Source organism: Silene latifolia, chromosome Y (assembly GCF_048544455.1).
Source record: "Silene latifolia isolate original U9 population chromosome Y, ASM4854445v1, whole genome shotgun sequence".
NCBI lineage: Eukaryota > Viridiplantae > Streptophyta > Magnoliopsida > Caryophyllales > Caryophyllaceae > Silene > Silene latifolia.
In genome coordinates this window covers 440,404,870-440,432,625 of record NC_133538.1, presented here as the reverse complement: position 1 = coordinate 440,432,625, position 27,756 = coordinate 440,404,870, and the positions used below count along the sequence as shown (strand labels likewise).

Sequence of the window (27,756 nt, the reverse complement as noted above, 5' to 3'; positions counted from 1 at the left end):
GAGTTTTAGGAATTTTACACTGTAGACGCTCTAGGGTGTCAACATATTGGACCATTTTTAGTACATGGGGACCAACTGATACCGTCGTTTAGTATCAAAATTAAATTTATAAAACCGAACTAAACTAACAGAAGCTAGTGGTAGTACGGGTCGAACCACAGAGAGACAAGGTTAATTATGTTTGCTAATTTTTAATCTATAGAAATAACAATTTAAAAGGGGGGGTTTGATTTGGTTTGGAATAAAATTGCAAGTGAAATAAAATGCTGTAAAAAGATGAAAACAATAATAGAGAAATAGCTAGGACGATCGGTTCACTACAGTTTCGACGGCATTAATCTAAAGTAGGTCTGATATGGGTACGGTATTCGGGTAAATGACGAGTCCTCTCGGTCCACTTGTCAACAGGAACACCCTTTCGGTCTAAATTCCCCCTGAATCACACTAACTAACTTTCGTTCTGGTCAGTGTAACTAAGTCTGCAACTTCTATCTCCTTTCGGTCTCAAGAAATTCCTATTGCCTTTCGGTCTCAAGGGTAGACTAATTATCACAGTTTTCTAGGTCTATTCTATTCTAATCTCTCGATCTAGGTCTAGAATTCCCAAGTCAATTAATAATTCTCCTTTTGGTCTCCTCATTAAATATAGCAATTAAATAACTATGATAAAGAAATTACCGACCTAAACAATCCTACAACATCCTAAGCCGTCTACACCATAGATCCCCTCACATCCTAGCGAAGGAAATCTAGCTACTCATAATGATAATTGAAATAACAATAAATTGCGAAGTAACTAAATACGAAAACATAATAATTGAACTTAATAACTTGAAAGGCATAACAGAAATTAATCTAGAGTAATATCTAATAACAATAATTAAGTATGTAAGCAAAAGATTAATTATTGAAAGATTAAGAGTAGAAATTACAAAGGAAATTGGAAGAAGAAGAGGAACAAAGAGCCGTCCCTAAGCAACGTCCAGAGCAAACGTAATACCAAAAACTGAGTAAAGGAAAAATTCCTCCTTTAGGTTTTGGAAGTCTCTCTTATATATAATAAGAGATATTATTATTTCCTAAATAAATAAAAGATAAGACTAATTACTAAGTCTCGCGCAAACAAATCTCGCTGCAGCATAAACTGGTCGATAGACCACAAGACCCAGTCGATCGACTGAGCATAGCTGAACAGTAGCTTCTGGAACCCGCGCTCTGGTCGATCGACCAAGTAGGTCAGTCGATCGACCAAAGGTCTTTGTCTGAGAGTGCATTCCGACGAATCCTGCAGCGCAACGATCTTAAAACAGCTGCCATTTCTTCGTTACTTGGTCAAATCAGGCGTTCTACGCGGCGTTGGAAAGCTAAGAGGATAAGCTTTCACCTCCAATTAGAATCACTCGATTATCTGCTCTAGAACTCGAGATATAGCCATCTGAAGCAGGCTGCAACATCGTGAAGTGCTTACTTGCTTGTTAAACTCGTACGCACCCATGCTTTTGCTATCTTTAGGCCTTGAAACGCGCACCAAGCTCATTCCTCGAGTCACTACTCCATGTAAAATCCTATGCTAAACACTTTGGGACGGATTTGGCTCATTATCTACTAAAGTCCGCGATAATCTGCAATATTACATAAAAAGGCGGAAGTCGACGAAAAAGGGGGCAAATAGTAGAATAAACTACTAATAATAGACATAAAATGCGTGGAAATAAAGATGTAAAACATCATATTATAGACACGCATCAAACTTCCCCAAACCAAACCTTTGCTTGTCCCCAAGCAAACTAATGCAACTAATATGAACTAAAATAGAAAGGAGCAAACATGGACAAACTGAAAACCGTCTACTTAAACCAATTTAATGCAACAGGATCAACTACTAACAGCACAATGTCAAGCAAACGGATTTATACATATTTCAAAAAGATGTTGAACTTTCGACCTTGCAAGACTTTCAAAATCGGACTCTCACGGGTCGCTCAATCACACAATACAGCACAAGGTGAGTAAATTATGTAAGGATAGAAAGAAGTAAATTTTGTAGTGACACTCACCTAACTACGACCTATAAGAACATGCCTGCAGTCTAACATGAAAATGATCTCTACAACCGTACATATGCATTCCAACCAACAAATGACCATGACACATGCCGAGGTATATATATGGGATATGTGAGGTAATGGGTAAGAAGGGGCTAAAACGATTTGGATATGTGGAGTTAATAGGCCGAGCTAGCAACAACGGGATCCAAATAATACGCACTTTCCAACTTCAAACTCAATGTGAACGATACAAAACAGTGCCAAATTGACGCACAAAACTCACAATCTCCAACAAACTTCAACTCCCCAAAAGATATAATAACAACATGGGAGTACAAATCGCCATATAATGAAATTCCAATTCATGCGATTTTTTCAATTCTGCAGAACCTGGTCGACCGACCAGAGGGTGAGGTCGATCGACTGAATATCGAACTGGTTTTCATTTTTTCATTTTCTGTTTCTCATTTTTTCTCTTTTTTTTTTTTTCTTTTTTTTTTTCTTTTTTTTTTTCTTTCAATTCTTTTCTTTCTTTCTTCCCCTTCAACATTTCACCACTCATCTCACATAGAGCAATATAACCAAAATGCAATAAAAACATTCCCAAAACCACAAGTACTAGCTCGGATAAGGTGGCTAATTTCAGTATGTAGCTGATGGGACAAGAAGGCAATTTTGGCTATGTGGGGCTTATGGGTAAAATGAGAAAAGGAGACCTCTCCCACATGTGTCAACAAACCACAAACCGAATGCATACAGGCACTAAGCAGATCAAATTTATGTTTATGCAAATTAATGTAACATGTCAAATAAGGAGAACTACTCACATCCTACATGAAATCGGTCATGAATGTCACCGATTTATAAGGCTCTATTTCCTTAGAAAGATTTTGTAGTTTGCCAAAATTTTCAAGTCAAGTCTACTAGTTCAACAGATTTTGAAACGAAATTCGAGATATTGCAACAGACTTTTGCTAAAAGAGGTGATAAAGTGCAAGGCTTAAGCAAATAACAGTTTCAAAGAATGAAATACTCCAATCGACTCAACCTAAAATGCAAAAGAAACGTGAATTTTTTTTTGAATTTTATGACATTTTTCAATTTGTATGAATTTTTGAATATATAAGAAATAAATACAATGCAAACAGAAATGTGTAAACGTGAATGCAAAACAAATGCAAATGCAGACGCAAGTGTGCATTACCCTCCCCAAACCAAATCGGACAATGTCCTCATTGGACCAACTACTACCTAACAGCAACCAACAGCAGCAGCATAAAAGTTGGGACAAATGCAAACCGAAAATGCAAACTAGACTAAAGAGAGGAAATGAAATGGAGCAGGAAACTTACAAAATGTAACCTCCCCAAACCAACCATGAAACGGGGGAGAGAAAAGCAATCGTGATACAGCAGGGATCACGAGCATACGTCGTCGCGGCAACAGCAGGGGCCACAACAGAATAGGTGCACTAGCAGTGAATCGCGTCAATCCAACCTCCTCTATCTCTAATTGCACAGCGGCAAGAACTCGATCAAGAATCAGCAGGGCTCGATCGTGGCAACCTCCATGGAACGATTTCCTATTCTCTATCAACTCCATATTACCTGAAAATTTCACAAATATGCAAAATACAAAAATACCAATACCAAAACTTGTCCAAAGTCAACGCAAATAAACTAAACTAAAGCTAAAACTAAACGTCCTAATAAAAGCAGTAAATAGTTCAACAAAAACCCAAAATTACAAAATAATTACAGCCGAATAGCACTACGGCTCAAAAACAAGCTACCCCAAAGCAGGGCACTTGACCAAAAGAGGTCCCTTCGGCGAAGTATGGACCGCTACTCTAGGCTTCGGACAACCGGCATGATCGGAGGAAGGGTATCTGGTGTCGCAAAATCAATGATACGCTTCTTCACTTTGCCCGGCCTCTCTCTCTCAGCAGCTTGCTCGAATTCCGTCTCACTAGTGTCACCAGGATCTCCTATGCCCTCTCTGCCATGACCTGCAGCAACAGAAATAACAGTATGGTCCTCCAATTTGCTCCCAAGCTGGGGCGGAGGTGTCAGTACAGCAGAATATAACTCAATAATAGCACTAGGAGGATCCATAATAGGATCTATAGAGGATATGGCGTCACAAGGTTTGACTTGCATCGGTACCTTATGAACGCCGGTCTGGTAAAGGGTCAAATTTTTATCCCCTACCTGCACAGTCATGGTCCTATCCCCGAAATTTATCACTGCACCAACAAAGTGCGCAGGAATGGTCGTCCTAAAATGATAGGAGTGTGTCGGTCTTCGGGAATATCCAAAACCAAAAAGTCAACGGGAATAAAGAATTTCCCTATCTGCACAGGTATGTCCTCTAAAATACCTATTGGCCGTGATTGGGTACGGTCGGCCATCTGCACGGTAATATCAGTAATACGAAATTTAGTGAAACCAAGTCTCCTAGCAAGAGACAACGGCATAACACTGACACTAGCCCCTGTATCACATAGGGCGTTATCGACCAAGTGGGTCCCAATACAGCAAGATATGGAGAAACTACCCGGGTCAAATTTTTTATTTGGCGACTTATTTTGAAGATGAGCGAGTGTGTCGTCGCAGTTGAAGGCTACTACATGATGATCCTCTATATGTCGTTTACGTGATAAAATATCTTTCATAAACTTCATATAAGACGGTACTTGGGTAATTAAATCAGTGAAAGGAATAGTTACCTCAAGACTCTTGACGATCTCCAAAAATTTGTCGAATCGACGCTCCAACTTTGCATTCTCTAAACGCTCGGATACGGGATTGCAACATTGGCCATAGGATCAGCGACCTTCGGCTTCCGTAAGTTTAAAACCTCCGTCAAATCATCAATAAGTATAGAATCATGCAAACTAGTTGGCGGAATTGCGTCTTATTTGAAGACCAGATCGATCGATGGTATTGGTGGTCGATCGACCATCTTGGCGGGCGTGAAACGATTTCTGAAAATTGTCGTCATCAGGTATCTCGGATCGATCGATCGAGGATGTTGGTCGATCGATTGGATGTCTTTGGTGTGAATAGTTTCGATCGAAACTATTTTGTCGATGATTCGATCGATCGATCGGGAATGCGTGTCGATCGACCTGGAATTATCGCATTCGACTCGTTTTTGCATCAGAATTCAAACGAGCCTCTTCATCAATTCCCGAGTCTTCCTTTTGCTCGTCGGGGCTTTCATAAGAAAGGCCACTTCTGAGATTTATGGCATTGATCGTCTCAACTGGCCCTTCACATTTAATTGAAGAATTAGCGGCTTGCTTAGCCTCCATATTCTCCAATTGCTTCACAAAATTCTTTGAGGACTCAATTCCAGCTGCTTCCATATTCGCCACTTGAATCAAAAGAGTTTGGACCATTTCTCTCAACTTCGCGGTCTCATCTGAATTATGGATAGGAATTTCAACTCTTTCCTTGGAAGCTTCAGAGGCCTCGAGCTTCTCGAGGCAGGCGATAATAGAAGTAATAAGTGTCATAACGGCACTCATTTCATCACTTTGTTTTGGCGAATTTCCACGCGAACTACCAAACTCACTCTATGGTTTGCCATCTCCTCAATAGTGTTCCAACCTTTACTTTGACCGGTGTTATTTTGGAACCTACCATTCGTTTGCATCCAAAATGACCTTGTGATCATCATATAAAGCATTATAAAATAGGTTGCAGAGATACCATTGCTGGAAACCATGGTGAGGGACAGCTCGGACCAAATGTTTGAAACGTCCCCATGCTTCACAAAAATCTTCGTCGGCCCCTTGCTGAAAACTCGTGATTTTACTCTTCAAGGCCTCAGTCTTCGAAGGCGGGAAGTACTTCTTGTAGAAGGCTAGTGCTAAAGATGTCCAATCCGTGACTCCAGCTGCTACCCTATCGAGGTAGCGATACCAATCTCGCGCCGAATCCTTCAAGGAGTATAAGAACATGAACCCCTTTACTTCATCTTGAGTTACCCCCTCCGGTATAGGTATTGAACAGCAATAGTCCGTGAAAATTTCCATATGTTTCAAGGGGTCTTCATCTGGTAGACCGCTTGGCGATTCCGTTCCACTAAATCAATATAAGAGGAACGAAACTCGAATTTACCGGTAGAAGGGGTAGGTAACTGTTGCCCCTTTGGAAGGTGGTGCTCCTTTGGCTGAAAGTTATCATATATCGTAGCCATGACCTCCAAAATGAGAGTACTCAAGTCTTCCTCTCAAAAACCTGTCCTCTAACTGTGCAAAAGCAAAACTAGAAGCAAAGGTAAGCAACGGCCTCAAGGAACAAAAGTTCCCTGAGACAAGGAAAATAAACTAAAATAGAGCAAACAGAATTACACCGTCTCCCCGGCAACGGCGCCAAAATTTGATACCGTCGTTTAGTATCAAAATTAAATTTATAAAACCGAACTAAACTAACAGAAGCTAGTGGTAGTACGGGTCGAACCACAGAGAGACAAGGTTAATTATGTTTGCTAATTTTTAATCTATAGAAATAACAATTTAAAAGGGGGGGTTTGATTTGGTTTGGAATAAAATTGCAAGTGAAATAAAATGCTGTAAAAAGATGAAAACAATAATAGAGAAATAGCTAGGACGATCGGTTCACTACAGTTTCGACGGCATTAATCTAAAGTAGGTCTGATATGGGTACGGTATTCGGGTAAATGACGAGTCCTCTCGGTCCACTGTCAACAGGGAACACCCTTTCGGTCTAAATTCCCTCCCTGAATCACACTAACTAACTTTCGTTCTGGTCAGTGTAACTAAGTCTGCAACTTCTATCTCCTTTCGGTCTCAAGAAATTCCTATTGCCTTTCGGTCTCAAGGGTAGACTAATTATCACAGTTTTCTAGGTCTATTCTATTCTAATCTCTCGATCTAGGTCTAGAATTCCCAAGTCAATTAATAATTCTCCTTTTGGTCTCCTCATTAAATATAGCAATTAAATAACTATGATAAAGAAATTACCGACCTAAACAATCCTACAACATCCTAAGCCGTCTACACCATAGATCCCCTCACATCCTAGCGAAGGAAATCTAGCTACTCATAATGATAATTGAAATAACAATAAATTGCGAAGTAACTAAATACGAAAACATAATAATTGAACTTAATAACTTGAAAGGCATAACAGAAATTAATCTAGAGTAATATCTAATAACAATAATTAAGTATGTAAGCAAAAGATTAATTATTGAAAGATTAAGAGTAGAAATTACAAAGGAAATTGGAAGAAGAAGAGGAACAAAGAGCCGTCCCTAAGCAACGTCCAGAGCAAACGTAATACCAAAAACTGAGTAAAGGAAAAATTCCTCCTTTAGGTTTTGGAAGTCTCTCTTATATATAATAAGAGATATTATTATTTCCTAAATAAATAAAAGATAAGACTAATTACTAAGTCTCGCGCAAACAAATCTCATTTAAAGATAAAGCGGTCGATAGACCACAAGACCCGATCGATCGTGAGCATAGCTGAACAGTAGCTTCTGGAACCGCGCTCTGGTCGATCGACCAAGTAGGTCGATCGATCGACCAAAGGTCTTTGTCTGATGAGTGCATTTCGACGAATCCTGCAGCGCGCAACGATCTTAAAACAGCTGCCATTTCTTCGTTACTTGGTCAAATCAGGCGTTCTACGCGGCGTTGGAAAGCTAAGAGGATAAGCTTTCACCTCCAATTAGAATCACTCGATTATCTGCTCTAGAACTCGAGATATAGCCATCTGAAGCAGGCTGCAACATCGTGAAGTGCTTACTTGCTTGTTAAACTAAATACGCACCCATGCTTTTGCTATCTTTAGGCCTTGAAACGCGCACCAAGCTCATTCCTCGAGTCACTACTCCATGTAAAATCCTATGCTAAACACTTTGGGACGGATTTGGCTCATTATCTACTAAAGTCCGCGATAATCTGCAATATTACATAAAAAGGCGGAAGTCGACGAAAAAGGGGGCAAATAGTAGAATAAACTACTAATAATAGACATAAAATGCGTGGAAATAAAGATGTAAAACATCATATTATAGACACGCATCACCAACCTATTTGCCCCTCTCAAGCTTTGCTTCAAAGAAGCGTGACGCCGCTTCGTAATGGTGGACTTTAGGTGTTTGTAATAACATAGTAGTCATACGAGTGAATATCTCATACGCGTTTAAAGAAATGCATGAAAGCTTGAGACTTGGGGACATCGACCATATCAACACATTTTTTATATCATTGGACATCCTCATATAGTCATCATAGGCGGTCAACACCACCGATGAAGCTCTTGAAACGGGCTTGATGGGAGGAACATCGGTCAAGTAAGCGAGCACGTTTTCAGACAACGCGGCACTTTTGATGTTGGATTCCCATTCAAGAAAGTTACTACTGTCATCTTTTAAGGTAAATTTGTCCATTACCGACCTTAGCCATGAATCTTTGCCTAGTGGAGTAGTCGATGGAGTTGATGAAGTTGCCATTGCGAATTAAAATGCTACAACAAAATAAGGAAATAGTAACATTCATTGTTTTAAATTTACTTGTGAAACATGTTTAACAAGTTTTAACATTTATATAACGTTCTCCCACTAAATTATATAAATGATTCCAAGATTCGTTTTTAAACAAAAATGAGCATCGCTTGGGCGAAACTGTAATACCCGTCCTTTTAGGGACCCATTGACCAACGCTGACCGACCTTTGGGGGAAGACAATAGCCCTTAGTGATGCGTGCCAGAGTTACCTTGTGCTTTGATTGCCTTTAGAAGTGAGTGGTACTCGTTAGAGTAGAGGCTACTTGATCGAGTAGCTTGGCTACTCGATCGAGTAGGGGCCACTCGATCGAGTAAGTAGGTTACTCGATCGAGTAGCGTCTTTTCAGCGAGGGTTTATAATCCTGTTTTGTTAAAACCGCAAATCATTTCCGCCTCCTTTCTTCAGATCTATAGGCCGCCTCCCTCCTTTCCCTTCACCAAATACCTTCCATGGGAGCCTTTCAAGATGCTTGTGCCATAGGAGTGGCTAGCTTGAGTCGGGTAGCGGTCTCTTTGCTAGGTTTCTACGTGTAGGTATGTCGTCATCATCGTCCTTGTCATTGTGTTTTCGGTTAGGGTTAGAATGGTAGTGATAAAGGATTTTATTGTGTGTCTATGTGTTGCTTGATTGATGGGTGTTGCGTGTGTGGACGTGGAATCGCTGCAGTCGCTTAAAGGTAGGTTCGCCTACTCAGTTTCTATTGATTGTCTAGTGTGTCGGGGTTGTGCCATTGTTGTATTGTTGTTGTGACCGTGCGGTAGAGTATACATGGTAGTTGGTTGGTGTATGCTGTTTTGTTGATTGTCGTTGTATTGCAGCTGTGTGTGATTGATTGTCCTTGGTTCTCGAGGTGCGTCCTCGGCTGAGTGGAATCACTTGCGGGAATGGCTTCACGCCCTAGTTTTGCCCTCCGTGGAACCCGCCACGGGAGGGAATGTGCACATTAATGGGACAGGGTTATCGCTCGGTATGATGAGCGGGGATTTGGTGGGTACTGCTGCGGTCCCCTACTAGCAGGGCTTGTCCAGTGGACGGTCGGTGATGGAGATTGGTTGGAGTGGTTGAGACTGTGTGTGTGTTTGGATGTGTTTGTAATATGTTAGTACTGTTTGTTGTGTCATACCTCAGTTACTGACCTTATGTGGTTGTCTTGTTTATTTTGTTGTGTCTGCCGTGATCCTTTATGGTGAGCAGTCCGTCTTAGCAGGTGCTGTCTTGGATGCTAACTGGAGTCCGGGTTGGGATGAGTCCTTACGAGTAATGTCAAAAGTAGTTCTATAGCTTTGGCCAGTGTACCTTTGTTTTAGTGGTTCAGCTGTAACACTTGTAATATAACCGTAACTGTTATTTTATCGACTTTGATGATTACTTACCTCGGGCAACCGAGATGGTGGTGCCCTTATATGCTAAGGAAGGTCTCGTTAAGGCTCCTCGGTATATGGGGGTGTCACAAAGTGGTATCAGAGCGACGATTTTGGAACTTGTAACAAATGAACCTAATGAACGTAGTGAGTCTGATAAAATGAACCTGGTGTATGTATATTGGGAGCCCCAGCCGATGCTAGATTTTGGGTGAGTAGGCGCCCTCATTTCAAAATCTTGGCCCCATTGTGCTTAAGCCAGTCACTGGGTATGGAAATGTTGAGTCGGCCATTATGTGCTTAATATGTATGGTGATTATGTTGGAATTGATTGAGGTCGGGTCTATGTTGAAGTTAGCATGTGCATAATAGTTATGTTAGACACATGTATGGTAAAGTTTTGATGGAACTAATATGTGTGTGTGATGATAATGAGGAACGTGAAAGGTTTTATACGATTGACGTATGTGAAAAGAGTAGAAACGCGTGAGGCGATATGAAATGCGGTAATGGCTGTGTTTGTTAAAGTCGTTAGTAATGGTAGTTTCTATAAGGGTTTATAAACCTTATAATACTGCTTATGAGGGTAGTTAAAGAGTTGTAGAATCTTAGTAAGATTTATCCAAAATATTAATGGATGAATGTGATATATGAATGGCTGAAAGCTTTCGCATGTGACGTGATTAATTTGAGTAGGTTAATTTGTTTATGTTGAAGCATAATTATGTTGCTTGTACCCTTGGATGATACCTGTAAATTTTATGTTAAAATAGTGATTAAAGTAATGTGATTATAAGTTTATTAGCAGAATAGTAGGCAAAGGTTTAAGTGATGAGATAATGCGTTAAATGTATCCTAGTGGTAATAACATGATATGTGTTCTAGTTGGTGAAACCGGTGTGGTACAATTGAATAGTAATGGTATAATGTGAATGAATATGATAACCGGTGACGATTTCCGAACTCGGTTTGGAATCGACACGTGATGTTGTTTTGCAGGAATCTTTAGTTAACCTCGTTATTCCGACCGTGTACCCAACCTTACTTGACCGACTGTGAGTGCTTACTAGACCGAGTAGACCTCATTTGATTTAGTTAGGAAGCTATGGCGTCGAGGAAGTAAGAATTTCCTACGAATACTCGATCAAATAGCGCCTACTCGATCGAGTAGAGGGCACTCGATCGAGTACCCGAGACACTCGATCGAGTAAGCTAAAGTACCCGGATAATTGCTGGTTCTCATACTCTTTTCCCATCTTTCTTCCCTTCATTCTAATTCATTCATAAACCCTAAAACCTTCATCTCTCTCATCTTGCTCTCAAATCTTGTGATTGTGGTGATTTATTTGGTGATTTCCTTTGCTTATAATTGTTCTTTCACTTCCTATTTGATTAAGGTATTAATTTTCTTCCAATTTTAATGTTTTTCATCAATTAGAAACAATTAGGATGATAGAAAAATCTGAAAATTCGATTTGTATGTGAGAAAATTTGCTTCTAATTGTTGTAATATGATCTAGATGCTTCCCTTTTATGATTATTGTTGCTTATTTTACAAAACTCAAATAGAAATTGCATATATTGGTGACCGAATTTTCTAGGGTTTGAGAAATTAAATTGATTTTTGGTTGTCTTTTACATGTTAAAGGATGAAATTTGAGTAATTTATGTTGTATATGTCATGTGGGAAGTTGATTTTTGTGATTTTCACCTCAAAAATTTGCCTTAAAACTCCGTCTTAAAAGTGTCTCAAACTGAAATTCGTCTCATATGGTTGGGAATTTGTGTTATACATGGATGTATTTTGAAGATTTAAGTCCTAAACATTGTAATGGGTGAGTTAATTCGTGTTAATTATGATGAAATTTTCACAGCTGTAGAGACCGTCTGAGATATAAGGAATTGAAATTTTACTTGTAATTTGGGAAATTGTTGGTGATAGTGTGTACTTAGATGATTCTTTCATGACTTAATTTGTGTAAATAGCATGTTTTGGTGCACATGCGTTGGTGTACTAAAATAATATGTTGAAACAGATGCCGAGACTAAACTTCGGGACTAGACAAAGTAAGAGGGGTAGGGCTTCTCATCCCGAAGTTGGGGAGGGTAGTGGACCAGTGGTACCAGCTGTACCAGAGTATCCTTCTGTGGTCTTTGTAGACTTTACACAACGGGAAAGGTTTGTGGCCTTACAATCCCGTAAGATGAGACCGACTCGTTGTGTGGACACGACCCTTTTAGAGGACCTGGGTATTGAGACGGATGTCCGTCATATTTTTGAGACTTTGGGGTTCACTGGGCTATACCGTTTGTGGAAGCATTCTTATGCTTTTTTGACCTTGGAGTTTATGAGCTCGTTTAAATACGAGCCGGCTGAGCAGACCGTATAGTTCCGTCTTATGAACACCAGTTTTGTGTTGACCATGGACCTTTTTGCCTCTCACCTTGGCTTGGCTAAGCCTCCCAAGGGATCCCTTCGTGACATACCGTCTGAGTTTGGAGTTTGCCACCTTATGCCCTGTATCACCGGGAAATCAGCTCTCACCGCTAGCAACATGCTGATTAATTATGTGCAGCATGTTACCTTGAGGGTCTTTCTTCGTGCTATGTCGTGTCTCCTTTACGAGAGGTCTGATATGAGTAAGTTAAACTCCCACGAGTTGTTGCTTCTGATGGCTTACCTTAACCCTGAACGGACTGAAAAGTGACCTTCAATGCTCCTGCAATAGTTTGTCCTAGCCTTGCTTTGATGGCTTCCTCTAGCACTAGATTCCTGAGTTGTGGTGCTATCACCACTCGGCTAGCCGAAAAGCTAGCTTCTTTTGAGGCTTCCTCCAAGTACGTTCCCTTAGCCACCCCGGTACCTACCATGGACAGAGATTATTTCCTCGACCTGAAATGGTTGAGAACATTGGCGGATGGTAGCCTAGAATGGAGGGTATGGGGCATGAGCTGGATGAGGATATCGGCTCCTGAGCACCTCCCACCGACCGAGCCGTTAGATGCGGTAGTGGTAGCTGCCGATTCTGATGAGAAGGAGGATGAGGATGCACCTCCGGCGAGACAGACGTACCTCATCGATGATACAATCCTTCAGGTGATGCCCGAGCCGAGGATGGGGGAGAATGTGAGAGCTGCGGAGGACAGACCTAGGATAGGGAGGGGACCACGCCGTGTGAGAGAGAGGATGGCTCAGACCCAGCCACAGCCAGCACCACCACCACAGCACCCGTTTCCTTGTTACCCTTACCTTCATACCCCGGCGACGCGTGACAGCTACTTGGCAGAGAGAGTGTCCTCTACCTTGATGCACCGGAACATGCATGAGATGGTGTATGCTCAGGGTATTGGGACCTCGGGACCGCATCCAGTTTGGTGGAGGGGAGTTGGGGATTATAACGGGGTTTTCCACTCTTATAGGGTGGATGCGTCCACATGGGGAGCACCTCAGTCTTACCCTTAACGGCGGTTTGATCCCATGGTACGTGAGTCCAGAGGTTGGAGCAGGGGATGATGCGGGTCTTGGGACTTCAGGAGCTGGCACATTAGGTGGTGGTGGAGATGATGATTATGTCATGGATGAGCAGCAGCAGCAGCAGGAGTGATACTCCTTTTCTTATTTTGTTCGTAGTTGTATTGGGTGTTAGTTTGCTTAGGTTGAAACTTTTTCATTTCGTACTTATTATGTTCGGCTTGTATTGGTGGGTATAAGGCCGTACTTGCTTTTCCTAGACTTGTTTGTTGGATTTGTAGCCGGAAATTCATTCCGACTCCCAGTTATGTGATTACTTAGTTTGCGTCTCGTTGATATGGAGCTATGTTGGCCTGTGGCCACTCGACCGAGTGCCCCCAACTCGATCGAGTAGCTGCAGGTGTGGCAGATTGGGAGTAATCTGATTTCGGGCTACTCGATCGAGTAGCTAAGATACTCGATCGAGTAGGGCCCGCTCGACCGAGTGTCTAACCCACTCGATCGAGTAACTCTGTTACAAGAACTTTTTCGAAAATAAAGTTGTTTGAATGTTTCTATTTTTGCATATTTTCATACTTATAATGGTTATTGAAGGTCAGTAGCATCTTTGGGTCGACTTATTAGTTATGCTTGGGTCCATGCTTGACTTATAAATGATATTTTGTGGGAATAGATTTGACACAAAGTTTTCTTTTATTGCATTCACAAGCAAGCCTAACTTATTTATTATCGAAAAGACTTGTTAATTATTTCGCAGAATTTTCATAACTACATTATATACAATTGATATGTGCATGTTTTATGATTCTTGACAATTATCCTCGTAACATAGTATGTATATATATATATATATATATATATATATATATATATATATATATATATATATATATATATATATATATATATATATATATATATATATATATATATATATATATATATATATAAGACCATGTTAGTAGTGATTATTGAGTAATGTCGACAAGGTGTAGTTTGTGTTAGAAAATTTACTTGACAGTGAACTTCGGGGACGAAGTTCCTTTTTAGGGGGGAAGAGTAAGGTCGCAAAATAAAAAGGCCGATATTATAATAATAAAGGCCAATATTATAGTAATTTTGTTGTATACTAAACTGATTTCGTTGTTTGTTTGTAATGCTCGCTATTGTCTTTGTTATAATTCTAACATGAAGTTATAATTGTTTAATTATTTTGATGAGTAATTTGTATGTTTAAGTAAAAGTTGAGTAATTTACAATGAAAAGATAGTCATAAAGAGATGAGTGTGTCGGGAACGGTAACGAAGTGTTCGAATCATACAGTATAATAGGATCGTTGTGTGGCATGTTTTGGTGTTGATAGTTGTATACTAGTGAAAGCATAGTCTCGTAGTGCGTGGCTAAGAGTTTGGAGTAGTAGTATAGTTGTTGGTCGTGTTGGTACATGTTGTGAGTTTGGTACGTCAAGTTGTGGGTCGTAGAAGTTGGTGTATATGGTGTGTCAGGCAGTGATGATGATGACATAGTGGGGTAGTGCTTCTAAAGGGTAGTGACCTGTGTTGGGAGAACAGTGCTGTCAACCTTGGTTTCTTGTCATGTGGTTGGGGAAGGATGAGTTGAACTTCAGGGACGAAGTTCTTTTTAAGGGGGGAAGACTGTAATACCCGTCTTTTTAGGGACCCGTTGACCAACGCTGACCGACCTTTGGGGGCAGACAATAGCCCTTAGTGATGCGTGCCAGAGTTACCTTGTGCTTTGATTGCCTTTAGAAGTGAGTGGTACTCGATAGAGTAGAGGCTACTCGATCGAGGAGCTTGGGTACTCGATCGAGTAGGGGCCACTCGATCGACTAAGTAGGTTACTCGATCGAGTAGCGTCTTTTCAGCGAGGGTTTATAATCGTGTTTTGTTAAAACCGCAAATCATTTCCGGCTCCTTCCTTCAGATCTATAGGTCGCCTCCCTACTTTCCCTTCACCAAATACCTTCCATGGGAGCCTTTCAAGATGCTTGTTCCATAGGAGTGGCTAGCTTGAGTCGGGTAGCGGTCTCTTTGCCAGGTTTCTACGTGTAGGTATGTCGTCATCATCGTCCTTGTCGTTGTGTTTTCAGTTAGGGTTAGAATGGTAGTGATATAGGATTGTATTGTGTGTATAGGTGTTGCTTGATTGATGGGTGTTGCGCGTTGGACGTGGAATCGCTGTAGTTGCTTAAAGGTAGGTTCGCCTACTCAGTTTCTGTTGATTGTCTAGTGTGTCGGTTGTTGTGCCATTGTTGTATTGTTGTTTTGACCGTGCGGTTGAGTATTCATGGTAGTTGGTTGGTGTATGCTGTTTTGTTGATTGTCATTGTATTGCAGCTATGTCTGATTGATTGTCTCTGGTTCTCGAGACGCGTCCTCGGCTGAGTGGAGTCACTTGCGGGAATGGCTTCACGCCCTAGTTTCGCCCTCCGTGGAACCCGCCACGGGAGGGGATGTGCACATTAATGGGACAGGGTTATCGCTCGGTACGATGAGCGGGGATTTGGTGGGTACGGCTGCGGTCCCCCACTGGCAGGGCTGGTCCAGTGGACAGTCGGTGACGGAGATTGGTTGGAGTGGTTGAGACTGTGTGTGTGTGTGTTTGGTTGTGTTTTTAATATGTTGGTACTGTTTGTTGTGTCATACCTCAGTTACTGACCATATGTGGCTGTCTTGTTTGTTTTGTTGTGTCTGCCGTGATCCCTTATGGTGAGCAGTCTGTCTTAGCAGGTGCTGTCTTGGATGCTAGCTAGAGTCCGGGTTGGGATGAGTCCTCACGAGTAATGTCAGAAGTAGTTCTATAGCTTTGGCCAGTGTACCTTTGTTTTAGTAGTTCAGCTGTAACACTTGTAATATAATCGTAACTGTTCTTTTATCGACTTTGATGGTTACTTACCTCGGGCAACCGAGATGGTGGTGCCCTTATATGCTAAGGAAGGTCTCGTTAAGGCTCCTCGGTATATGAGGGTGTCACAGAAACATCCCATAATCGTGTAAAATCGGTAAGTCAACGTTTGACTAATTCTATCTCTAGAACTCTTGGTCGACGGATTTACTTAAATCCATCTACTAGGCTCGGAACACAAGACCGTCTTATATCCCGTTGAGTCCAACCAAGTTTGGCGCGTGATAACCTTTTATCACCCTACTGACCCGAGGTAAAAAGAGAACACCCCGCTTTGGCGATCGCGGCTCTAATGAACAAGGGATTCATAGGTGTTACTAATTCGTAAGGCTAATCTCAATTTTAGTTATGTGAGAGATCTTGTAAATTTAGTCATAAATTCCCTATAAGTGAACTAAGTCGGTGAATGTAAATGACGTGAATTGACAACCGCGAAAATAAAATGCATGTGAATGGCGGTTTTGGCATGCGCGGAAAAATAAAAGCAAGCAAGCATATGAATAATCCTAGTATGGCCACCTAGTTAAAAATAACTAGACTATTACATATCGGAAACCAACTCCTTGGTCCCTTGCCTCTTCATTCCAAAAGTGGCTCCTTCTTGTGGGATTTGAAACACCTTTCCAAAATAGACTCTGTCTCGTTGTACATCCGCTTTTTAGAAACGCCGGTAAAAATAACTATCACAATAAAATTACATAGCTATTCCTATTATACATTAATTAATAAAATAAACAAAACTATTAATTAATTACAAATCGACGATATGAGATCGTATTTAAATTACAAACAAATCGCTATTCCAATTCATTTCGGGTAATGACGATTAAAATACCTAGGCCATACTAGGTACAACAAAATAAATACTTTAAATAAATGACATTCATTCATTCAACATAAATAAATATGCTTAATAATGTTGTAAAAGTATGCCAAAATCGCCCTATCTAACAATCGTTGGTATCTTGCTCGGTTTTGTGGATTTAATCGATTTTTAACTTGTTAAAAATTAATATTTAACACTTAAATCTCAATTTAAGTCCAAACTAATTGTCCAAACAGTTTTGGACCTCAAAAATTTGTCCTTGCTAATTTGATGATGAATAATTAGTTTGATTTGGTGTTATTTGCTAATTTAATCGATACAATCATACTCCCTCATATTCACTATATTCTTCCCCTTTTCTTTTTGCACAAGGAATAAGAAACCAATTTTGGACCACACAAAATACACTACCCCACATGTAATTTAATTTAAACCACACAAATCAACCCAAAAAAGGAAATAGGGAAGAAAACCTGAATAATCCGAATAAGGAAATAGGGAAGAAAATGGTGAATAGAAGGGAGTATCATTTAAGTAATAAATCCAAAATAATTGAAAATATTACCAAAAATTGTAACTAAAAATTTTTAGTATTCTGGAACATTCCCAAGAACACTAAAAGGTCCAAAAATTTGCCAAAAAATTTCGGATAAATTTTATGAAGAAAAAGATCAATATTTATCGGTTTTTAACCACTAAAACCAATAAACATCAAAATAAGGTGAAATCACATTTTAAATTTCACTTTTAACTTTTATAATATATTATTGAATGTACATAAATTTATCAAGGGCAGAATCATCCATTTCAAATTTATGATTAATTTATTTCACTTTTATCGACTTTTATCTCATAAAATCAATAAACATGCAAAACTTCAAACCAACCTTCGAAATTTTACATACAATCTGTAGAAAATATATATGAAACCTTTAACTATTTTTAGGTATGCATGTCCAAAAATTTTCGTGCTAAAACCTCTTTTAACACCATTTTTTATTTTTTTGAAAGTATCTCATAATTTATTTAATATGCTAAAAATCAACATGCAAATTACAAGCCTAGCTCTTGATACCACTTGAAAGATCATAGATCCTAATTAGACTCTCTAATTAAAAAATCAAATTATTTCATAATTTGTGTTTTAGGTGATCTATGTAACATGCATGCAAATATAAAAGCATATTAATTAAAGATTAAGGAAATACAATTTCCTTACATTGATTTGATGGTGAATATGGGCACAATCAAGATCCCCTACCTTGATTGTTCTTGTGCTAATGAAAGGTGGAAGATCCTCCTTTTCAAATCTCCAAATTAGAAGACCTCCTTCAAGAAACACCCAAGAACAAATACCCAATAATCTAACAAATATTAACTAGATACTAGTTAAATTTAACCCTTGATAATATGTAAATAATACTAATATACTTAGTATTATTAATCTTTATTACTAACTAGTCTTAGTAAAATGATTTTAATGATTTTAGAGAGATAAATAATTTTTACACTTTCTTCACATGCAAAAATGTTCAAGTTGTGGAAAAATGAACAAAAATGAAGTGTAAATAGGGAAGAGCATAAAGTAAAAGTGAAATGATTATGTTTATAATCATCCGTTTACACTCCATTTACATGGTTCAATGTCCCATTTACGGGTCCATGTTGATTCTTATATTTGTCGCACAAATACGTGCAATTTCACTTTAAACATCGTTTTATGTTTAAATGCTTTCCTATTAAATATGTCCAAAACACTACGTAAATATACGTGTACCGCTACACATATTATTTACGTACCAATATTAATCACATTAATCAATTAGTACAATTTTAGTGAATTAAAAATTAATTAACTAAAACCCGTCTCATAAAATTTATTATTCAATTATCGCATAATTAAATAATAACTGCCGCGCCTCGAGTTCACAACTCGAAATCTCTCTAAAAAGATCGACTAACCTTTTAGTCAATAAATCAAGGGACTAAATAAATTGTATCTTATACAATTAATTAGTTGTCGATTGGGGTTCGTTCCTTTAAGTGTGACCGAAAGGAGTCAGTTGATCACCGCCGTCTCACGACAATAACTTCAAACTCTAGTCGCCAACCGTTATCGATTTACGTTAATCAACTGACGAGGATCATATAATAAATATCCTGATGATATTCCTTTAATGAGATTTATAATGTAAACGCACTATTGTGGAGGACACTAACTCCAACACCACCGTAGTCAAAAATAATAAAAATGAACTCATTCTAACTAGAATTGTGACGGGCTGGAGAATGTGTATTGACTATAGGAGGCTAAATTTGGTCACCAAGAAAGACCACTACCCATTGCCTTTTATTGACCAAATGTTCGAGCGGTTGGCATGTCAAAAGTATTTTTGCTATCTAGATGGTTATTTCGGGTTCTTTCAAATACCCATTCACCAGGATGACCAAGAGAAGACCACATTTACATGTCCCTATGGTATTAAAGACTTTATTAAAGACTTTTAAAAGATGCTCCTTTTGTGTTTACTAATGATTATCTTGGGTCTTTTTATAGGATCAAGAAGGCTTTGATTTCCGCACCTATCATCCAATCACCGGATTGGAACTTTCCATTCGAGCTCATGTGTGATGCAAGTGACTATGCGGTAAGTTCCATGCTAGGACAACGAAAGGATAAGGTTCTCCATGTTATCTATTATGCTAGACAAACCTTGGATCCGGCTCAAATTAACTATGTCACCACGGAGAAAGAGCTACTTGCCATTGTCTATGCCTTAGACAAATTCTGTTCTTACTTGATCGGTTCCAAAGTCATTGTTCATACCGATCATGCCGCACTAAAGCACCTCCTAGCCAAATAAGAAGCTAAGCCAAGATAGATACGATGGATCTTACTCTTGCAAGAATTTGATCTTGAGATTAAAGACAAGAAGGGGGCCGAAAATGTTGTTGCCGATCACCTATCCCGTTTGAAGTTTAATGATGGAGGTATTGAATTAACTATTGATGATTCCTTCGCCAATGATGCCTTGATGATGTTGGAAGCCAATACTCCTTGGTATACCAACATAGCCAACTATCTAGTTGGAAGAGAGTTGCCACATAATCTTTCATATCAACAAAGGAAGAAGTTCTTACATGATGCCAAGTTCTTCCTATGGGACGATCCATATCTATTCAAACATTGCTCCGATGGGCTATTCCGGAGATGTATCCCACATTAGGATGTGAAAGGGGTGTTAGAAGGATGCCATTATTCTCCTTATGGTGGTCATCATAGACCATCCAAGACCACTGCAAAGGTGTTGCAATCCGGCTTCTATTGGCCAACTATGTTCCAAGATGCTAAAGATTTTGGGATGGCTTGTGATGCTTGCCAAAGGATGGGTTCTATATCAAGGAGGCACGAGATGCCTTTAAATGGTATCTTGGAAGTAGAGGTATTCGATGTTTGGGGAATTAATTATCAAGGACCGTTTCCTTCATCAAAAGGGAATCGGTATATTTTGGTTGCCATTGATTATGTCTCTAAATGGGTAGAGGCAATTGCTACTCCAACAAACGATGCTCGTGCCGTGATCAACTTATTCAAGAAGATCCTATTTTCGAGTTTTGGTGTTCCAAGAGCGGTCATTAGTGATCGTGGTACTCACTTTGGTGAGAAACAACTTGATGCCTTATTGGAGAAATATGGGGTCTATCATAGAAGAGGTTTGGCTTACCATCCACAAACTAGTGGCCAAGTGGAGGTTTCTAACCATGAGCTCAAGTCCATACTTGAGAAAGTTGTTGCCAAATCATGAAAGGATTGGAGTATGAAGCTCGATAATACCTTGTGGGCCTCCCGTACCGCGTATAGGACAACTATTGGTACCTCACCATATAGGTTGGTTTATGGAAAGGCGTGCCATCTCCCCGTTGAGTTGGAACAAAGAGCTTATTGGGCGGTCATGGAGCTTAACATGGATAAAAATTTGAGTTGAGAAAATCGGTTGTTGCAACTAAATGAGCTTGATGAATGCCGCTTACAAGCTTATGAGAGCTCCCGTCTTTAGAAGGAGAAAACAAAGAGATGGCATGACAAGAAGATTTTGAACAAGGAATTTCAAATCGGTGATAAGGTGTTGCTATTCAATTCCCGCTACAAGCTATTTCCGGAAAAGCTACGATCACGGTGGTCCGGTCCATATACCGTCACAAATGTCAACAAGTTCGGTTCTGTTGAAGTGATGACCACCAAGGGCGAAAAATTCAAAGTAAATGGACATCGTTTGAAGGTCTACCATGAGAATGTGATCGTTGGAGTGATAGAGGAAGTGACCGTTCATCCTCTACTTATGAAAGCTTAAACCGACTCAAGCTTTTTACGTCGTGCGGGGCGTTAAACCAGCGCTTCTTGGGAGGCAACCCAAGCTTTTATTTGCTTTTATTTATTTTTGTTTTTAATTTTCCGTAGTTTACTATTTTTTGTAGAATTAGGAATAAATTACTAGACTTGACGATGTTTATTTTTGTGATTTATAGGTGACAAATGAAGGAAAAGAGGCTTAAAGGAGAAAAATCACGCTTCTCCATGCAAAAACCCCGTTCGGGGACGTAAGTTTCAAAAAACGGAGCTGGATTAAAACAACACGGAGGAAAAGTCAAAAAGCGCATAAAACTGGTCAACCCCGATCGGGGTTCCCAAGCCCTGATCGGGGACGTGGTATTGCATTTTCTTGGCTATTTTTCTTATACGAGTAAAGGCAAACTACTCATTCTATTACTCAGCATCCCAATGGTACACTTCTTTCTCCTTCCTCTACCATTTTTCTTCATTTCTTCACTTTAAATAAAACAAAACATCAATTCCTTCATCATTTTGCAAGATTCATTCAACCTTTAACATCATCAAGTAAGTATTTCTCTCATTTCGATTTGATTTCATTCATTCTAATCAATTTAATCAAGTTTATCAAACCCTAACTCAAATTGGGGAAAATTGATTTTGTGCTTGTTTTTGCTAGAAATTGGTTAGATTATGTTCTATTAATGTTTATAGGATGAATTAGTTCACTAATTTGTTCTATTATACCTATTTGAATGGATTTTGGTTTACCTTAAGATGAATTTTTGTCTTAAAATTTTAGAAAATGGCACCAAGAAGAGCTCTTACCCAAGGTCCTTCAAAGAGAAGAAGAGATGATGCGGAGTCCTCCTGGGCTTCGGAGGATGTTCAAATGCAAGAAACACCGGAGTGGCATGATCCTACCTTTCCCCGAGTCATCTTCAATTGTAAGAAACAATGGGATAATTGGGCCATCTTACGCAACAAAGGTATGAAAGCCACTAAGTTTATCAATCAAGCTTGTTTAAACAACATTGGAATTGAAAAGAGTGTTAAGACTTTGTTTAAAAACCTTGGTATGAAACCTTGTTATAATATGACTTATAAAATATTTCCCTAACTCACCCTTGAGTTCTTGAGTTCTTTCGAGTTTCACAAATCAAAAAAGCCAGGTTTTATTCATTTTGTAACATTCCGGTTGTTTAACAATGACTATAATTTGGATTTAGCGGATTTTGCCGCGATATTTGATTGCCACATCAAGGCTTGCATATTGACTCACCCCAAGATTACAACCCCAAATTAACTTGGGAAGCTATTTCTCAGTACCCATTTAATGGTTGCGATCATGTCTTTCACCAAATTATACACTACCCCGAGATACGTATTTGGCAAAGGTTTTTGGGGTGAACTTTCTTTGGGAGAAATGAGCCTCAGTCGGTGAGGAGTATTGAGGTTGAAATTTTGGGTGCCTTTCTTAATGTGAATGGTGATGAAAAGTAGGGGATCAATATCCCCTACAACTTTGCTAACCCCTTGACCAAGCAATGTAATGCTAAAAATAGTTCACTTGTCATGGGTGGGTTGGTTACTAGAATTTCACATCACTTATGCCACTTTAACCAAGAGACCACCGACTTGAGACCTTTGGTTAGGAAGGAAAAGGGGGATGGACTTGACTATGACTATTTCTTATCTTGTAATTGGTTTCGCAATTCTCATCCACATATGGTTTGGAAGATTGGTGGTCATGATTCTATTAGACTACCGGAAGAGAAAAAAGAACTAAAGGCCTTAGTCCATACCAAACTCTGTAGTGGTAATGCCCCCTTTACTCGACCCTCTTACCACTTGCCTCTTAGAGAAGTGACACCAACCACCGTTGAGCGTCGTGAAAGAGGTGAACCATCTCAAGCACGCCATTCTACCTCTAGCTTAGATATGATGGACATGATGCATGATCTTAGTCTTAATATTAATGCTATTCGTGATGACCAAAGACTTGTATTGCATCCCATTTATGATCATTTTTCTAGGCAAGGAGTAATCCAACCCGAGGGTCCACACCGATCATTTTATAACCATCCCCCGGGTGGATTTCCTCCTCCTCCTCCTCCCCCTTCTAACCATGATGCAAGTACTTATACTACTTATGCTCCCTGTCCGGATTTTTGTGGTTCGGATTATGGAGTTGAGGCATTTAATGGAGGATATGGAGGATTTGGTGGCTATGGTAGTGGCTATGGTGGTTATAGTAGCTTTGGAGATGGACTTGGAAGTGGGCAAAAACATTGGTGAATATGTCACTCCTCTCCAAAGTGATGAACCAAGTGGAAGTGGTGAAGGGTCCGGAAGTGGTAGTGGTAAAGGTAGGAAGGGGTTCAACTTTTGGCTCTTTTCTTGAATGAGTGATGAAAGGAAGAGTCCCCTGTATACATACTAGCTTGGGGGAGGCTAGCTAGTCTAGTAAGTTTTCTTTGCTTTGCACTTTAGTTTATTTTCTCTCAACACATTAAATATGATCCCTTGTCCTTCATGTTTATGTGCTTTGAGCCATTTTTATGGTTTAGTTGAGTGGTTTACATGTTGGCACATTGAGGACAATGTAGTTTTTAGCTTAGGGGGGGGGGGGGGGATTGCATTTCAATTGTAGTGTAGGTTGCATGTAGAAAAATTTGAAATATTTGAGAAAATTGTGTGTTTTTGCTTGGTTTTTTCCTACTTTCCGTCTTGCTTATCCTATTGATAGCTTATAGCTAATGATTTCTTCTTATTTGATGGGATAATTGTTACATGGGGATGTCTTGACATAGTAGATGGGAGATGGAAAATGAACCGAATAGGCTTGATCTTGACTATTGGCAAGCTACCAAATTGGTAAGGTAGAACCTCTTTGGACTGATGCATCCATATCTGGTCTCTCTTAGGGGAGTGTAGGTCTCCTTATGGTGTTTCTTTCATCAAAACGCACAAGTATGGTCATGATTTCATCTCTTTATAAGCATGCATTCATTTGTTGTTAGCATTTGGAGCCATTCACATGATTAAATTTGCCTTTTTTAACCACTTCACAAAATTGATCCCTAGCTACATATAAAAATTGCCTACCTTGCTGACCTATTAGCTTTGATTAGCTGTGTTTGGGTGCTCATTTGGGATTTGTTTTATCTTAAAATATCATTGTGAGCTTGGTCTTAATACTCTTGAAAAAGAAATGAGAAAAGAAAAAAAATGAAAATAGAAAGAAAAAAATGAAAAAATGATGGAAAAAAATTGAAAAATGAGAAAGAAAAAAAAAGCATGATATGAAAAAAAAAAAAAGAAACATGGTTTATATCTTGAAAGAGAAGAAGAAATTGATGTAAGAAGTTCTCATGTCTTATTCATATATTATGGAGAGCATTCTTATGATTTGTATCGGAATTTTTCGGAATAGTTTTGGGAATTGAGCATCCTAGCATATGGTTGTTACTATCTTAACTTAGCTCCATATACCATAAATCATTTGTTCCCCTTTCTGTAGATACCCATTATCTGAACCTTCCAAAAACCACCCGATGATGATCGGACTATAACATGTTTTTGATATGCGTGCGTAAATTGGCTATACATGAGACGGTTTAATGCATTACTTGGATATGAAAAATGATTTCAAAAATGGTTTTCTAACTTCATTTGCATTAAAAGAACACTATTTAGAGTTAAAACCGTCTTCCGACACAAAACATACTCAGAAACCTGCAACTCTAGTCAATCTGTGTCAACCCGAGTCTCGAATGTCAAAAATAATGCCATGAATGGTTTTATCATGCCATTTGCATTAAAATGACCCTAATTAGAGTCAAAATCGACACTGGGCTAAAACCCGACTCAAAATTCAAATCCCGATTCAACACGGATCAAACCCGAGTCAAAATACCTAACCCAAGTAACACCCAAAATTATCTTATTAGATGTCCATATTGTTACCCGACATCTTATTTGATTACCACACATCAAACCAACCAAACAATGGATAGAGCAAAGGCCACGTCCAACGAGAAAACCGTCTCTAAAGTCGTCTACCTCGCAAACATCAATACACGTAAGTTTGAGGGTGTAAAAATCTCACTTATTTCAAGTCTTTAATGTTTTTATGAGTTTATTATTATGAACAATGCATAACACGATCCAAAAATTGGAGAAATGAGCCAAAACCGGATTTTGGCCGGAGACAGGGGCTGCTTGCATAGCAGAGAGGCTCGCGCCTCAATGCCCTCTCAGGCCTTAATCCAGCCGTGTTTGTGTTCATCTTTCTGCAACATTTTTCTTTCTTTCCTTTCACGGTTTTTACCATATTAATTCATTTTTATGACAAATATTTTGACCATTACAAAAATCATCCTTGGTTCCTTATACCATGACGGTTTATTCCGTGACTCGATGATATTATTGGTTAATTACAAATTAATGGGTATTTTAACCCCCTTTTCGTTTAGTTAACATTTTTCCTACTTATTCACACTTGCAAACATATTAGTCATAATTCATAATCATCCTTGATTCTTTATACCATGTCGGTTTAATCCGATTACGATGATAAATATTGACTAATTACAAATAAATGAACTTAATATAATTAGTTCAAACCAAACATTTTTCTTTCACTTTTATTTCATTTAATTTTTATCCTTATCTTGACCATATCATATGTCGCCCCTGGTTAAAATAAATACCATGTCGATTTAATTCGATTACGGTAATAAAACAGTTAAGCACACACATTTTACATTTTTATTTGTAAACTATGCTTTTCAAACTTGCAAATCTGACAACGAATATTACTAAGATAATAGTAATTATTCCGAGTCAGCAAATCATTTAATCACAAATACGGTTTTAAACAACCTTTTTAACAACCATGAGACGCCCCTTGGGTCTTCGTCTGACTCGCGCCCCAAGACGCCGTCTGTTTTTATAATTCAAAACTTGGGCAGGCCTTGTTCCCTCGCCTATTGGCTCGCGCCCCAATTGGGGTGCCTGGCACTGTTCTGTTTTGTTTTTGGTACTTGTCTAGGACGATCCCGATTACGGTTAACCCGAATCTACATGGATCAGATTGACGAGTTAACACTCTTTTAAACATTTTAACATTTTCTTATTCATCCTTTTATTCTTTCATTTTAACAATAAATGGATCGTGTTAAGCATCATAATCCGAATTTGGTAAATGGATGTTTAATTCTCGTTTTCACATGCAAATCAACCCTAAATCCAACTCGACAACATTTTCTTGATATTTGAATAAACAAACCGACTTAGAAAATTCTCACATGTTAGGTCAAGCTTTTGAATGCGCATTCATGCATTTAAACCGTTTTATCAACTTTTGCACTTAAATAACCACGATCGATCAGTAGAGGCCGCTAACGCGGGCGGGATTTGGTGATCGATTAAAGAGCTTCCCAATACGTACCCTTACCCCTTACTCAGAACCTGTGGATAGTTGATGGCCTTTACCAGGGCGTACGAGAGTTATTTTAGCGATAGGATGTTAAAGGGGGATGAGTCCATGTCTTTAGTACCTATGGCAAGCACCGCTTTTTACCTTGATTGACCTAGGTATAAAGTTGATTCGAACGGGTTCCAAGCATGCCACAAATGCTTGGTGGAGAATCCGAACATCTCTGCATCGTTTCGAGACCTTTTTCGAGACGAAACCGACCTATCTAATGTGATCCGGTCGAAAGCATTTTTACGCCACCGAGCGTGGCTTTCAAGATCGATATACGTCCACAGATTGGCTTGGCGTGTAGGTGGCATGTCCACAGATTGGAGACTCCTCTGGGGAAAACTAGGACACTTATGTCTTTGTGATCCTTATAGGTGAAACTCGAACGAGGTCGTGGTTAAAGTGCATTAATTGATATTACGGTCATAAGTCGGGTTCCTTGTCCAGGCCCATAACCTAACCTTTATCGACCAATTGGCTCATCCCGTCGGCGTGAGTTTTCTCATCCCCGCGTTTTGAATCCCGATTGCGTCAAGCATACCATTGACGTTACAAATTTTTGTTTCGTCAAAGAGCTTTCATTTCCTTCGAGCATGAGGCTAGGGCACCCTCCTTACACATTTTGTTTGGATTGGTATCCCTCTCGAAAATCAGGGTTTGATCGCTTGGTGTGTAACCCACCCTTTTAAGCCAAAACCCGTGTCAGCATTATGCATAATATAATGAACTGTGAGTGCTTATGTGCTATGTGATCAT

At 39.3% G+C, this 27,756-nt stretch overlaps 1 non-coding gene across 1 annotated transcript; it reads left to right on the top strand.

The window, feature by feature from the left end:
- The first annotated feature begins 5,774 nt into the window (after nt 1–5,774).
- LOC141636612 (small nucleolar RNA R71) lies at nt 5,775–5,881 on the top strand. The gene has a single exon (XR_012541217.1). It is a non-coding gene; the product is annotated as a small nucleolar RNA R71 (small nucleolar RNA).
- The last annotated feature ends 21,875 nt before the right edge of the window (nt 5,882–27,756 follow it).